We start from the raw sequence: 16654 nt of genomic DNA on the forward strand, positions 1-16654 counted from the left end.
TTGTGGTGCCTTTCACCTGCCTACTGGGGTAGTGTAAAAACTACCAATAGAACTCATTTCTGGCACATTCCCCGGTGGAGTTGTGCATGGGGTGTGTTTGGAACATTTTGTCACCAGCCGAGGCCAAAATTCAGCGCTTCCCAATCTCAGCCCAGAAAGCAGGATGAACTACATCTGTGGTGCATTTCAGCTGCCTACCCTAGCAATGTAAAAAGTACCGAGAGAACTCCTTTCTGGCACCTTCCCCGGAGGAGTTGTGCATGGGGTGTGTTTGGAACATTTTGTCAGCAGCCGAGTCCAAAATTCAGCGCTTCCCCAACTGAGCCCAGAAAGCAGGTAGAACAACTTTTGTGATGCATTTCAGCTGCCTACCGCGGTAGTCTAAAAACTAGCCACAGAACTCGTATCTGGCCCCTTCGCCAGTGGAGTTGTGCATGGGGTGTGTTTGGAACATTTTGTCACCAGCCGAGGCCAAAATTCAGCGCTTCCCCATCTCAACCCAGAAAGCAGGTAGAACAACTTTTGTGGTGCCTTCCAGCTGCCTACCCTAGCAATGTAAAAAGTACCAACAGAACTCCTTTCTGGCACGTTCCCCGGTGGAGTTGTGCATGGGGTGTGTTTGGAACATTTTGTCACCAGCCGAGTCCAAACTTCAGCGCTTCCCCATCTCAGCCCAGAAAGCAGGATGAACTACATCTGTGGTGCCTTTCAGCTGCCTACCCGAGTAATGTAAAAAGTTCCAAAAGAACTCCTTTCTGGCACCTTGCCCGATGGAGTTGTGCATGGGGTGTGTTTGGAACATTTTGTCACCAGCCGAGTCCAAAATTCAGCGATTCCCCATCTCAGCCCAGAAAGCAGGTAGAACAAGTTATGTGGTGCCTTTCAGCTAGCTACTGGGGTAGTGTAAAAACTACCAATAGAACTCCTTTCTGGCACCTTCCCCGATGGAGTTGTGCATGGGGTGTGTTTGGAACATTTTGTCACCAGCCGAGTCCAAACTTCAGCGATTCCCCATCTCAGCCCAGAAAGCAGGTAGAACAACTTCTGTGGTGCCTTTCACCTGCCTACCGCGGTAGTGGAAAAACTACCAAGAGAACTCCTGTCTGGCACGTTTCCCGATGGAGTTGTGCATGGGGTGTGTTTGGAACATTTTGTCACCAGCCGAGGCCAAAATTCAGCGCTTCCCCAACTGAGCCCAGAAAGCGGGTAGAACAACTTTTGTGATGCATTTCAGCTGCCTACCGCGGTAGTCTAAAAACTAGCCACAGAACTCGTATCTGGCCCCTTCCCCGGTGGAGTTGTGCCTGGGGTGTGTTTGGAACATTTTGTCACCAGCCGAGGCCAAAATTCAGCGCTTCCCCATCTCAGCCCAGAAAGTAGGTAGAACAAGTTATTGTGGTGCCTTTCACCTGCCTACTGGGGTAGTGTAAAAACTACCAATAGAACTCATTTCTGGCACATTCCCCGGTGGAGTTGTGCATGGGGTGTGTTTGGAACATTTTGTCACCAGCCGAGGCCAAAATTCAGCGCTTCCCAATCTCAGCCCAGAAAGCAGGATGAACTACATCTGTGGTGCATTTCAGCTGCCTACCCTAGCAATGTAAAAAGTACCAAGAGAACTCCTTTCTGGCACCTTCCCCGGAGGAGTTGTGCATGGGGTGTGTTTGGAACATTTTGTCACCAGCCGAGTCCAAAATTCAGCGCTTCCCCAACTGAGCCCAGAAAGCGGGTAGAACAACTTTTGTGATGCATTTCAGCTGCCTACCGCGGTAGTCTAAAAACTAGCCACAGAACTCGTATCTGGCCCCTTCGCCAGTGGAGTTGTGCATGGGGTGTGTTTGGAACATTTTGTCACCAGCCGAGGCCAAAATTCAGCGCTTCCCCATCTCAACCCAGAAAGCAGGTAGAACAACTTTTGTGGTGCCTTCCAGCTGCCTACCCTAGCAATGTAAAAAGTACCAACAGAACTCCTTTCTGGCACGTTCCCCGGTGGAGTTGTGCATGGGGTGTGTTTGGAACATTTTGTCACCAGCCGAGTCCAAAATTCAGCGCTTCCCAATCTCAGCCCAGAAAGCAGGATGAACTACATCTGTGGTGCATTTCAGCTGCCTACCCGAGTAATGTAAAAAGTTCCAAAAGAACTCCTTTCTGGCACCTTGCCCGATGGAGTTGTGCATGGGGTGTGTTTGGAACATTTTGTCACCAGCCGAGTCCAAAATTCAGCGATTCCCCATCTCAGCCCAGAAAGCAGGTAGAACAAGTCTTGTGGTGCCTTTCAGCTGCCTACTGGGGTAGTGTAAAAACTACCAACGGAACTCCTTTCTGGCACGTTTCCTGATGGAGTTGTGCATGGGGTGTGTTTGGAACATTTTGTCACCAGCCGAGTCCAAAATTCAGCGATTCCCCATCTCAGCCCAGAAAGCAGGTAGAACAACTTCTGTGGTGCCTTTCACCTGCCTACCGCGGTAGTGTAAAAACTACCAAGAGAACTCCTGTCTGGCACGTTTCCCGATGGAGTTGTGCATGGGGTGTGTTTGGAACATTTTGTCACCAGCCGAGGCCAAAATTCAGCGCTTCCCAATCTCAGCCCAGAAAGCAGGATGAACTACATCTGTGGTGCATTTCAGCTGCCTACCCGAGTAATGTAAAAAGTTCCAACAGAACTCCTTTCTGGCACCTTCCCCGATGGAGTTGTGCATGGGGTGTGTTTGGAATATTTTGTCACCAGCCGAGTCCAAAATTCAGCGCTTCCCCATCTCAGCCCAGAAAGCAGGTAGAACAAGTTTTGTGGTGCCTTTCAGCTGCCTACCGGGGTAATGTAAAAACTAGCAACAGAACTCATTTCTGGCACCTTCCCCGGTGGAGTTGTGCATGGGGTGTGTTTGGAACATTTTGTCACCAGCCGAGGCCAAAATTCAGCGCTTCCCCATCCTAGCCCAGAAAGCAGGTAGAACAACTTTTGTGGTGCCTTCCAGCTGCCTACCCTAGCAATGTAAAAATTACCGAGAGAACTCCTTTCTGGCCCCTTCGCCAGTGGAGTTGTGCATGGGGTGTGTTTGGAACATTTTGTCACCAGCCGAGTCCAAAATTCAGCGCTTCCCCAACTGAGCCCAGAAAGCAGGTAGAACAACTTTTGTGATGCATTTCAGCTGCCTACCGCGGTAGTCTAAAAACTAGCCACAGAACTCGTATCTGGCCCCTTCGCCAGTGGAGTTGTGCATGGGGTGTGTTTGGAACATTTTGTCACCAGCCGAGGGCAAAATTCAGCGCTTCCCCATCTCAGCCCAGAAAGTAGATAGAACAAGTCTTGTGGTGCCTTTCAGCTGCCTACCCGAGCAATGTAAAAAGTACCAAAAGAACTCGTTTCTGGCACCTTCCCCGGTGGAGTTGTGCATGGGGTGTGTTTGGAACATTTTTTCACCAGCCGAGGCCAAAATTCAGCGCTTCCCAATCTCAGCCCAGAAAGCAGGATGAACTACATCTGTGGTGCATTTCAGCTGCCTACCCGAGTAATGTAAAAAGTTCTAAGAGAACTCCTTTCTGGCACCTTGCTCGATGGAGTTGTGCATGGGGTGTGTTTGGAACATTTTATCACCAGCCGAGTCCAAAATTCAGCGCTTCCCCATCTCAGCCCAGAAAGCAGGTAGAACAAGTCTTGTGGTGCCTTTCAGCTGCCTACCCGAGTAATGTAAAAAATTTCAACAAAACTCCTTTCTGGCACCTTCCCCGGAGGAGCTGTGCATGGGGTGTGTTTGGAACATTTTGTCACCAGCCGAGGCCAAAATTCAGCGCTTCCCCATCCTAGCCCAGAAAGCAGGTAGAACAACTTTTGTGTTGCCTTCCAGCTGCCTACCCTAGCAATGTAAAAAGTACCGAGAGAACTCCTTTCTGGCACCTTGCCCGATGGAGTTGTGCATGGGGTGTGTTTGGAACATGTTGTCACCAGCCGAGTCCAAAATTCAGCGCTTCCCCAACTGAGCCCAGAAAGCAGGTAGAACAACTTTTGTGATGCATTTCAGCTGCCTACCGCGGTAGTCTAAAAACTAGCCACAGAACTCGTATCTGGCCCCTTCGCCAGTGGAGTTGTGCATGGGGTGTGTTTGGAACATTTTGTCACCAGCCGAGGGCAAAATTCAGCGCTTCCCCATCTCAGCCCAGAAAGTAGATAGAACAAGTCTTGTGGTGCCTTTCAGCTGCCTACCCTAGCAATGTAAAAAGTACCGAGAGAACTCCTTTCTGGCACCTTCCCCGGAGGAGTTGTGCATGGGTTGTGTTTGGAACATTTTGTCACCAGCCGAGTCCAAAATTCAGCGCTTCCCCAACTGAGCCCAGAAAGCAGGTAGAACAACTTTTGTGATGCATTTCAGCTGCCTACCGCGGTAGTCTAAAAACTAGCCACAGAACTCGTATCTGGCCCCTTCCCCGGTGGAGTTGTGCCTGGGGTGTGTTTGGAACATTTTGTCACCAGCCGAGTCCAAAATTCAGCGCTTCCCCATCTCAGCCCAGAAAGTAGGTAGAACAAGTTATTGTGGTGCCTTTCACCTGCCTACTGGGGTAGTGTAAAAACTACCAATAGAACTCATTTCTGGCACATTCCCCGGAGGAGCTGTGCATGGGGTGTGTTTGGAACATTTTGTCACCAGCCGAGGCCAAACTTCAGCGCTTCCCCATCTCAGCCCAGAAAGCAGGTAGAACAAGTCTTGTGGTGCCTTTCAGCTGCCTACCCGAGCAATGTAAAAAGTACCAACAGAACTCGTTTCTGGCACCTTCCCCGGTGGAGTTGTGCATGGGGTGTGTTTGGAACATTTTTTCACCAGCCGAGGCCAAAATTCAGCGCTTCCCAATCTCAGCCCAGAAAGCAGGATGAACTACATCTGTGGTGCATTTCACCTGCCTACCCGAGTAATGTAAAAAGTTCTAAGAGAACTCCTTTCTGGCACCTTGCTCGATGGAGTTGTGCATGGGGTGTGTTTGGAACATTTTGTCAGCAGCCGAGTCCAAAATTCAGCGCTTCCCCAACTGAGCCCAGAAAGCAGGTAGAACAACTTTTGTGATTCATTTCAGCTGCCTACCGCGGTAGTCTAAAAACTAGCCACAGAACTCGTATCTGGCCCCTTCGCCAGTGGAGTTGTGCATGGGGTGTGTTTGGAACATTTTGTCACCAGCCGAGGCCAAAATTCAGCGCTTCCCCATCTCAGCCCAGAAAGCAGGTAGAACAAGTTTTGTGGTGCGTTTCAGCTGCCTACCGGGGTAATGTAAAAACTACCAAGAGAACTCCTTTCTGGCACCTTCCCCGGTGGAGTTGTGCATGGGGTGTGTTTGGAACATTTTGTCACCAGCCGAGGCCAAAATTCAGCGCTTCCCCATCTCAGCCCAGGAAGCAGGTAGAACAAGTTTTGTTGTGCCTTTCAGCTGCCTATTGGGGTAGTGTAAGAACTACCAATAGAACTCCTTTCTGGCACGTTCCCCGGAGGAGCTGTGCATGGGGTGTGTTTGGAACATTTTGTCACCAGCCGAGGCCAAACTTCAGCGCTTCCCCATCTCAGCCCAGAAAGCAGGTAGAACAAGTCTTGTGGTGCCTTTCAGCTGCCTACCCGAGTAATGTAAAAAATTTTAACAGAACTCCTTTCTGGCACCTTCTCCAGTGGAGTTGTGCATGGGGTGTGTTTGGAACATTTTTTCACCAGCCGAGGCCAAAATTCAGCGCTTCCCAATCTCAGCCCAGAAAGCAGGATGAACTACATCTGTGGTGCATTTCACCTGCCTACCCGAGTAATGTAAAAAGTTCTAAGAGAACTCCTTTCTGGCACCTTGCTCGATGGAGTTGTGCATGGGGTGTGTTTGGAACATTTTGTCACCAGCCGAGTCCAAAATTCAGCGCTTCCCCATCCTAGCCCAGAAAGCAGGTAGAACAACTTTTGTGATGCATTTCAGCTGCCTACCGCGGTAGTCTAAAAACTAGCCACAGAACTCGTATCTGGCCCCTTCGCCAGTGGAGTTGTGCATGGGGTGTGTTTGGAACATTTTGTCACCAGCCGAGGGCAAAATTCAGCGCTTCCCCATCTCAGCCCAGAAAGTAGATAGAACAAGTCTTGTGGTGCCTTTCAGCTGCCTACCCTAGCAATGTAAAAAGTACCGAGAGAACTCCTTTCTGGCACCTTCCCCGGAGGAGTTGTGCATGGGTTGTGTTTGGAACATTTTGTCACCAGCCGAGTCCAAAATTCAGCGCTTTCCCATCTCAGCCCAGAAAGTAGGTAGAACAAGTTATTGTGGTGCCTTTCACCTGCCTACTGGGGTAGTGTAAAAACTACCAATAGAACTCATTTCTGGCACATTCCCCGGTGGAGTTGTGCATGGGGTGTGTTTGGAACATTTTTTCACCAGCCGAGGCCAAAATTCAGCGCTTCCCAATCTCAGCCCAGAAAGCAGGATGAACTACTTCTGTGGTGCATTTCAGCTGCCTACCCGAGTAATGTAAAAAGTTTTAAGAGAACTCCTTTCTGGCACCTTGCTCGATGGAGTTGTGCATGGGGTGTGTTTGGAACATTTTATCACCAGCCGAGTCCAAAATTCAGCGCTTCCCCATCTCAGCCCAGAAAGCAGGTAGAACAAGTCTTGTGGTGCCTTTCAGCTGCCTACCGGGGTAATGTAAAAAATTTCAACAAAACTCCTTTCTGGCACCTTCTCCAGTGGAGTTGTGCATGGGGTGTGTTTGGAACATTTTGTCACCAGCCGAGTCCAAAATTCAGCGCTTCCCCAACTGAGCCCAGAAAGCAGGTAGAACAACTTTTGTGATGCATTTCAGCTGCCTACCGCGGTAGTCTAAAAACTAGCCACAGAACTCGTATCTGGCCCCTTCGCCAGTGGAGTTGTGCATGGGGTGTGTTTGGAACATTTTGTCACCAGCCGAGGGCAAAATTCAGCGCTTCCCCATCTCAGCCCAGAAAGTAGATAGAACAAGTCTTGTGGTGCCTTTCAGCTGCCTACCCTAGCAATGTAAAAAGTACCGAGAGAACTCCTTTCTGGCACCTTCCCCGGAGGAGTTGTGCATGGGTTGTGTTTGGAACATTTTGTCACCAGCCGAGTCCAAAATTCAGCGCTTCCCCAACTGAGCCCAGAAAGCGGGTAGAACAACTTTTGTGATGCATTTCAGCTGCCTACCGCGGTAGTCTAAAAACTAGCCACAGAACTCGTATCTGGCCCCTTCCCCGGTGGAGTTGTGCCTGGGGTGTGTTTGGAACATTTTGTCACCAGCCGAGGCCAAAATTCAGCGCTTCCCCAACTGAGCCCAGAAAGTAGGTAGAACAAGTTATTGTGGTGCCTTTCACCTGCCTACTGGGGTAGTGTAAAAACTACCAATAGAACTCATTTCTGGCACATTCCCCGGTGGAGTTGTGCATGGGGTGTGTTTGGAACATTTTGTCACCAGCCGAGGCCAAAATTCAGCGCTTCCCAATCTCAGCCCAGAAAGCAGGATGAACTACATCTGTGGTGCATTTCAGCTGCCTACCCTAGCAATGTAAAAAGTACCGAGAGAACTCCTTTCTGGCACCTTCCCCGGAGGAGTTGTGCATGGGGTGTGTTTGGAACATTTTGTCACCAGCCGAGTCCAAAATTCAGCGCTTCCCCAACTGAGCCCAGAAAGCGGGTAGAACAACTTTTGTGATGCATTTCAGCTGCCTACCGCGGTAGTCTAAAAACTAGCCACAGAACTCGTATCTGGCCCCTTCCCCGGTGGAGTTGTGCCTGGGGTGTGTTTGGAACATTTTGTCACCAGCCGAGGCCAAAATTCAGCGCTTCCCCATCTCAGCCCAGAAAGTAGGTAGAACAAGTTATTGTGGTGCCTTTCACCTGCCTACTGGGGTAGTGTAAAAACTACCAATAGAACTCATTTCTGGCACATTCCCCGGTGGAGTTGTGCATGGGGTGTGTTTGGAACATTTTGTCACCAGCCGAGGCCAAAATTCAGCGCTTCCCAATCTCAGCCCAGAAAGCAGGATGAACTACATCTGTGGTGCATTTCAGCTGCCTACCCTAGCAATGTAAAAAGTACCGAGAGAACTCCTTTCTGGCACCTTCCCCGGAGGAGTTGTGCATGGGGTGTGTTTGGAACATTTTGTCACCAGCCGAGTCCAAAATTCAGCGCTTCCCCAACTGAGCCCAGAAAGCGGGTAGAACAACTTTTGTGATGCATTTCAGCTGCCTACCGCGGTAGTCTAAAAACTAGCCACAGAACTCGTATCTGGCCCCTTCGCCAGTGGAGTTGTGCATGGGGTGTGTTTGGAACATTTTGTCACCAGCCGAGGCCAAAATTCAGCGCTTCCCCATCTCAACCCAGAAAGCAGGTAGAACAACTTTTGTGGTGCCTTCCAGCTGCCTACCCTAGCAATGTAAAAAGTACCAACAGAACTCCTTTCTGGCACGTTCCCCGGTGGAGTTGTGCATGGGGTGTGTTTGGAACATTTTGTCACCAGCCGAGTCCAAAATTCAGCGCTTCCCAATCTCAGCCCAGAAAGCAGGATGAACTACATCTGTGGTGCATTTCAGCTGCCTACCCGAGTAATGTAAAAAGTTCCAAAAGAACTCCTTTCTGGCACCTTGCCCGATGGAGTTGTGCATGGGGTGTGTTTGGAACATTTTGTCACCAGCCGAGTCCAAAATTCAGCGATTCCCCATCTCAGCCCAGAAAGCAGGTAGAACAAGTCTTGTGGTGCCTTTCAGCTGCCTACTGGGGTAGTGTAAAAACTACCAACGGAACTCCTTTCTGGCACGTTTCCTGATGGAGTTGTGCATGGGGTGTGTTTGGAACATTTTGTCACCAGCCGAGTCCAAAATTCAGCGATTCCCCATCTCAGCCCAGAAAGCAGGTAGAACAACTTCTGTGGTGCCTTTCACCTGCCTACCGCGGTAGTGTAAAAACTACCAAGAGAACTCCTGTCTGGCACGTTTCCCGATGGAGTTGTGCATGGGGTGTGTTTGGAACATTTTGTCACCAGCCGAGGCCAAAATTCAGCGCTTCCCAATCTCAGCCCAGAAAGCAGGATGAACTACATCTGTGGTGCATTTCAGCTGCCTACCCGAGTAATGTAAAAAGTTCCAACAGAACTCCTTTCTGGCACCTTCCCCGATGGAGTTGTGCATGGGGTGTGTTTGGAATATTTTGTCACCAGCCGAGTCCAAAATTCAGCGCTTCCCCATCTCAGCCCAGAAAGCAGGTAGAACAAGTTTTGTGGTGCCTTTCAGCTGCCTACCGGGGTAATGTAAAAACTAGCAACAGAACTCATTTCTGGCACCTTCCCCGGTGGAGTTGTGCATGGGGTGTGTTTGGAACATTTTGTGACCAGCCGAGGCCAAAATTCAGCGCTTCCCCATCCTAGCCCAGAAAGCAGGTAGAACAACTTTTGTGGTGCCTTCCAGCTGCCTACCCTAGCAATGTAAAAATTACCGAGAGAACTCCTTTCTGGCCCCTTCGCCAGTGGAGTTGTGCATGGGGTGTGTTTGGAACATTTTGTCACCAGCCGAGTCCAAAATTCAGCGCTTCCCCAACTGAGCCCAGAAAGCAGGTAGAACAACTTTTGTGATGCATTTCAGCTGCCTACCGCGGTAGTCTAAAAACTAGCCACAGAACTCGTATCTGGCCCCTTCGCCAGTGGAGTTGTGCATGGGGTGTGTTTGGAACATTTTGTCACCAGCCGAGGGCAAAATTCAGCGCTTCCCCATCTCAGCCCAGAAAGTAGATAGAACAAGTCTTGTGGTGCCTTTCAGCTGCCTACCCGAGCAATGTAAAAAGTACCAAAAGAACTCGTTTCTGGCACCTTCCCCGGTGGAGTTGTGCATGGGGTGTGTTTGGAACATTTTTTCACCAGCCGAGGCCAAAATTCAGCGCTTCCCAATCTCAGCCCAGAAAGCAGGATGAACTACATCTGTGGTGCATTTCAGCTGCCTACCCGAGTAATGTAAAAAGTTCTAAGAGAACTCCTTTCTGGCACCTTGCTCGATGGAGTTGTGCATGGGGTGTGTTTGGAACATTTTATCACCAGCCGAGTCCAAAATTCAGCGCTTCCCCATCTCAGCCCAGAAAGCAGGTAGAACAAGTCTTGTGGTGCCTTTCAGCTGCCTACCCGAGTAATGTAAAAAATTTCAACAAAACTCCTTTCTGGCACCTTCCCCGGAGGAGCTGTGCATGGGGTGTGTTTGGAACATTTTGTCACCAGCCGAGGCCAAAATTCAGCGCTTCCCCATCCTAGCCCAGAAAGCAGGTAGAACAACTTTTGTGTTGCCTTCCAGCTGCCTACCCTAGCAATGTAAAAAGTACCGAGAGAACTCCTTTCTGGCACCTTGCCCGATGGAGTTGTGCATGGGGTGTGTTTGGAACATGTTGTCACCAGCCGAGTCCAAAATTCAGCGCTTCCCCAACTGAGCCCAGAAAGCAGGTAGAACAACTTTTGTGATGCATTTCAGCTGCCTACCGCGGTAGTCTAAAAACTAGCCACAGAACTCGTATCTGGCCCCTTCGCCAGTGGAGTTGTGCATGGGGTGTGTTTGGAACATTTTGTCACCAGCCGAGGGCAAAATTCAGCGCTTCCCCATCTCAGCCCAGAAAGTAGATAGAACAAGTCTTGTGGTGCCTTTCAGCTGCCTACCCTAGCAATGTAAAAAGTACCGAGAGAACTCCTTTCTGGCACCTTCCCCGGAGGAGTTGTGCATGGGTTGTGTTTGGAACATTTTGTCACCAGCCGAGTCCAAAATTCAGCGCTTCCCCAACTGAGCCCAGAAAGCAGGTAGAACAACTTTTGTGATGCATTTCAGCTGCCTACCGCGGTAGTCTAAAAACTAGCCACAGAACTCGTATCTGGCCCCTTCCCCGGTGGAGTTGTGCCTGGGGTGTGTTTGGAACATTTTGTCACCAGCCGAGTCCAAAATTCAGCGCTTCCCCATCTCAGCCCAGAAAGTAGGTAGAACAAGTTATTGTGGTGCCTTTCACCTGCCTACTGGGGTAGTGTAAAAACTACCAATAGAACTCATTTCTGGCACATTCCCCGGAGGAGCTGTGCATGGGGTGTGTTTGGAACATTTTGTCACCAGCCGAGGCCAAACTTCAGCGCTTCCCCATCTCAGCCCAGAAAGCAGGTAGAACAAGTCTTGTGGTGCCTTTCAGCTGCCTACCCGAGCAATGTAAAAAGTACCAACAGAACTCGTTTCTGGCACCTTCCCCGGTGGAGTTGTGCATGGGGTGTGTTTGGAACATTTTTTCACCAGCCGAGGCCAAAATTCAGCGCTTCCCAATCTCAGCCCAGAAAGCAGGATGAACTACATCTGTGGTGCATTTCACCTGCCTACCCGAGTAATGTAAAAAGTTCTAAGAGAACTCCTTTCTGGCACCTTGCTCGATGGAGTTGTGCATGGGGTGTGTTTGGAACATTTTGTCAGCAGCCGAGTCCAAAATTCAGCGCTTCCCCAACTGAGCCCAGAAAGCAGGTAGAACAACTTTTGTGATTCATTTCAGCTGCCTACCGCGGTAGTCTAAAAACTAGCCACAGAACTCGTATCTGGCCCCTTCGCCAGTGGAGTTGTGCATGGGGTGTGTTTGGAACATTTTGTCACCAGCCGAGGCCAAAATTCAGCGCTTCCCCATCTCAGCCCAGAAAGCAGGTAGAACAAGTTTTGTGGTGCGTTTCAGCTGCCTACCGGGGTAATGTAAAAACTACCAAGAGAACTCCTTTCTGGCACCTTCCCCGGTGGAGTTGTGCATGGGGTGTGTTTGGAACATTTTGTCACCAGCCGAGGCCAAAATTCAGCGCTTCCCCATCTCAGCCCAGGAAGCAGGTAGAACAAGTTTTGTTGTGCCTTTCAGCTGCCTATTGGGGTAGTGTAAGAACTACCAATAGAACTCCTTTCTGGCACGTTCCCCGGAGGAGCTGTGCATGGGGTGTGTTTGGAACATTTTGTCACCAGCCGAGGCCAAACTTCAGCGCTTCCCCATCTCAGCCCAGAAAGCAGGTAGAACAAGTCTTGTGGTGCCTTTCAGCTGCCTACCCGAGTAATGTAAAAAATTTTAACAGAACTCCTTTCTGGCACCTTCTCCAGTGGAGTTGTGCATGGGGTGTGTTTGGAACATTTTTTCACCAGCCGAGGCCAAAATTCAGCGCTTCCCAATCTCAGCCCAGAAAGCAGGATGAACTACATCTGTGGTGCATTTCACCTGCCTACCCGAGTAATGTAAAAAGTTCTAAGAGAACTCCTTTCTGGCACCTTGCTCGATGGAGTTGTGCATGGGGTGTGTTTGGAACATTTTGTCACCAGCCGAGTCCAAAATTCAGCGCTTCCCCATCCTAGCCCAGAAAGCAGGTAGAACAACTTTTGTGATGCATTTCAGCTGCCTACCGCGGTAGTCTAAAAACTAGCCACAGAACTCGTATCTGGCCCCTTCGCCAGTGGAGTTGTGCATGGGGTGTGTTTGGAACATTTTGTCACCAGCCGAGGGCAAAATTCAGCGCTTCCCCATCTCAGCCCAGAAAGTAGATAGAACAAGTCTTGTGGTGCCTTTCAGCTGCCTACCCTAGCAATGTAAAAAGTACCGAGAGAACTCCTTTCTGGCACCTTCCCCGGAGGAGTTGTGCATGGGTTGTGTTTGGAACATTTTGTCACCAGCCGAGTCCAAAATTCAGCGCTTTCCCATCTCAGCCCAGAAAGTAGGTAGAACAAGTTATTGTGGTGCCTTTCACCTGCCTACTGGGGTAGTGTAAAAACTACCAATAGAACTCATTTCTGGCACATTCCCCGGTGGAGTTGTGCATGGGGTGTGTTTGGAACATTTTGTCACCAGCCGAGGCCAAAATTCAGCGCTTCCCCATCCTAGCCCAGAAAGCAGGTAGAACAACTTTTGTGTTGCCTTCCAGCTGCCTACCCTAGCAATGTAAAAAGTACCGAGAGAACTCCTTTCTGGCACCTTCCCCGGAGGAGTTGTGCATGGGGTGTGTTTGGAACATTTTGTCACCAGCCGAGTCCAAAATTCAGCGCTTCCCCAACTGAGCCCAGAAAGCAGGTAGAACAACTTTTGTGATGCATTTCAGCTGCCTACCGCGGTAGTCTAAAAACTAGCCACAGAACTCGTATCTGGCCCCTTCGCCAGTGGAGTTGTGCATGGGGTGTGTTTGGAACATTTTGTCACCAGCCGAGGGCAAAATTCAGCGCTTCCCCATCTCAGCCCAGAAAGTAGATAGAACAAGTCTTGTGGTGCCTTTCAGCTGCCTACCCTAGCAATGTAAAAAGTACCGAGAGAACTCCTTTCTGGCACCTTCCCCGGAGGAGTTGTGCATGGGGTGTGTTTGGAACATTTTGTCACCAGCCGAGGCCAAAATTCAGCGCTTCCCCATCTCAGCCCAGAAAGTAGGTAGAACAAGTTATTGTGGTGCCTTTCACCTGCCTACTGGGGTAGTGTAAAAACTACCAATAGAACTCATTTCTGGCACATTCCCCGGAGGAGCTGTGCATGGGGTGTGTTTGGAACATTTTGTCACCAGCCGCGGCCAAACTTCAGCGCTTCCCCATCTCAGCCCAGAAAGCAGGTAGAACAAGTCTTGTGGTGCCTTTCAGCTGCCTACCCGAGCAATGTAAAAAGTACCAACAGAACTCGTTTCTGGCACCTTCCCCGGTGGAGTTGTGCATGGGGTGTGTTTGGAACATTTTTTCACCAGCCGAGGCCAAAATTCAGCGCTTCCCAATCTCAGCCCAGAAAGCAGGATGAACTACATCTGTGGTGCATTTCACCTGCCTACCCGAGTAATGTAAAAAGTTCTAAGAGAACTCCTTTCTGGCACCTTGCTCGATGGAGTTGTGCATGGGGTGTGTTTGGAACATTTTTTCACCAGCCGAGTCCAAAATTCAGCGCTTCCCCAACTGAGCCCAGAAAGCAGGTAGAACAACTTTTGTGATGCATTTCAGCTGCCTACCGCGGTAGTCTAAAAACTAGCCACGGAACTCGTATCTGGCCCCTTCGCCAGTGGAGTTGTGCATGGGGTGTGTTTGGAACATTTTGTCACCAGCCGAGGCCAAAATTCAGCGCTTCCCCATCTCAGCCCAGAAAGCAGGTAGAACAAGTTTTGTGGTGCGTTTCAGCTGCCTACCGGGGTAATGTAAAAACTAGCAACAGAACTCCTTTCTGGCACCTTCCCCGGTGGAGTTGTGCATGGGGTGTGTTTGGAACATTTTGTCACCAGCCGAGGCCAAAATTCAGCGCTTCCCCATCTCAGCCCAGGAAGCAGGTAGAACAAGTTTTGTGGTGCCTTTCAGCTGCCTATTGGGGTAGTGTAAGAACTACCAATAGAACTCCTTTCTGGCACCTTCCCCGGAGGAGCTGTGCATGGGGTGTGTTTGGAACATTTTGTCACCAGCCGAGGCCAAACTTCAGCGCTTCCCCATCTCAGCCCAGAAAGCAGGTAGAACAAGTCTTGTGGTGCCTTTCAGCTGCCTACCCGAGTAATGTAAAAAATTTTAACAGAACTCCTTTCTGGCACCTTCTCCAGTGGAGTTGTGCATGGGGTGTGTTTGGAACATTTTGTCACCAGCCGAGTCCAAAATTCTGCGCTTCCCCATCTCAGCCCAGAAAGCAGGATGAACTACATCTGTGGTATCTTTCAGCTGCCTACCGGGGTAGTGTAAAAACTAGCAAAGGAACTCCTTTCTGGCACCTTCCCCGGAGGAGTTGTGCATGGGGTGTGTTTGGAACATTTTGTCACCAGCCGAGTCCAAAATTCAGCTCTTCCCCAACTGAGCCCAGAAAGCAGGTAGAACAACTTTTGTGATGCATTTCAGCTGCCTACAGCGGTAGTCTAAAAACTAGACACAGAACTCGTATCTGCCCCCTTCGCCAGTGGAGTTGTGCATGGGGTGTGTTAGGAACATTTTGTCACCAGCCGAGTCCAAAATTCAGCGCTTCCCCATCTCATCCCAGAAAGCAGGTAGAACAAGTCTTGTGGTGCCTTTCAGCTGCCTACCCGAGCAATGTAAAAAGTACCAAGAGAACTCCTTTCTGGCACCTTCCCCGGTGGAGTCGTGCATGGGGTGTGTTTGGAACATTTTGTCACCAGCCGAGTCCAAAATTCAGCCCTTCCCCATCTCAGCCCAGAAAGCAGGTAGAACAAGTCTTGTGGTGCCTTCCAGCTGCCTACCCTAGCAATGTAAAAAATACCGAGAGAACTCCTTTCTGGCACCTTCCCCGGAGGAGTTGTGCATGGGGTGTGTTTGGAACATTTTGTCACCAGCCGAGTCCAAAATTCAGCTCTTCCCCAACTGAGCCCAGAAAGCAGGTAGAACAACTTTTGTGATGCATTTCAGCTGCCTACCGCGGTAGTCTAAAAACTAGCCACAGAACTCGTATCTGGCCCCTTCGCCAGTGGAGTTGTGCATGGGGTGTGTTTGGAACATTTTGTCACCAGCCGAGGGCAAAATTCAGCGCTTCCCCATCTCAGCCCAGAAAACAGGTAGAACAAGTTTTGTGGTGCCTTTCAGCTGCCTACTGGGGTAATGTAAAAACTACCAATAGAACTCATTTCTGGCACATTCCCCGGTGGAGTCGTGCATGGGGTGTGTTTGGAACATTTTGTCACCAGCCGAGTCCATACTTCAGCTCTTCCCCATCTCAGCCCAGAAAGTAGGATGAACTACATCTGTGGTACCTTTCAGCTGCCTACCGGGGTAGTGTAAAAACTAGCAAAGGAACTCCTTTCTGGCACCTTCCCCGGTGGAGTTGTGCATGGGGTGTGTTTGGAACATTTTGTCACCAGCCGAGTCCAAACTTCAGCTCTTCCCCATCTCAGCCCAGAAAGCAGGATGAACTACATCTGTGGTCCCTTTCACCTGCCTACCGGGGTAGTGTAAAAACTACCAACGGATCTTCTTTCTGGCACCTTCCCCGGAGGAGTTGTGCATGGGGTGTGTTTGGAACATTTTGTCACCAGCCGAGGCCAAAATTCAGCGCTTCCCCATTTCAGCCCAGAAAGCAGGATGAACTACATCTGTGGTACCTTTCAGCTGCCTACCGGGGTAGTGTAAAAACTAGCAAAGGAACTCCTTTCTGGCACCTTCCCCGGTGGAGTTGTGCATGGGGTGTGTTTGGAACATTTTGTCAACAGCCGAGTCCAAAATTCAGCGCTTCCCCACCTCACCCCAGAAAGCAGGTAGAACAAGTTATGTGGTGCCTTTCAGCTGCCTAACGGAGCAATGTAAAAAATACCAAAAGAACTCGTTTCTGTCACCTTGCCCGATGGAGTTGTGCATGGGGTGTGTTTGGAACATTTTGTCACCAGCCTAGGCCAAATTTCAGCGCTTCCCCATCTCAGCCCAGAAAGCAGGATGAACTACATCTGTGGTCCCTTTCACCTGCCTACCGGGGTAGTGTAAAAACTACCAACGGATCTTCTTTCTGGCACCTTCCCCGGAGGAGTTGTGCATGGGGTGTGTTTGGAACATTTTGTCACCAGCCGAGGCCAAAATTCAGCGCTACCCCATCTCAGCCCAGAAAGCAGGTAGAACAAGTCTTGTGGTGCCTTTCAGCTGCCTAACGGAGCAATGTAAAAAATACCAAAAGAACTCGTTTCTGGCACCTTCCCCGGTGGAGTTGTGCATGGGGTGTGTTTGGAACATTTTGTCAACA

The sequence above is a fragment of the Falco peregrinus genome, chromosome 1 (genome assembly GCF_023634155.1).
Source record: "Falco peregrinus isolate bFalPer1 chromosome 1, bFalPer1.pri, whole genome shotgun sequence".
NCBI classification, from domain to species: domain Eukaryota; kingdom Metazoa; phylum Chordata; class Aves; order Falconiformes; family Falconidae; genus Falco; species Falco peregrinus.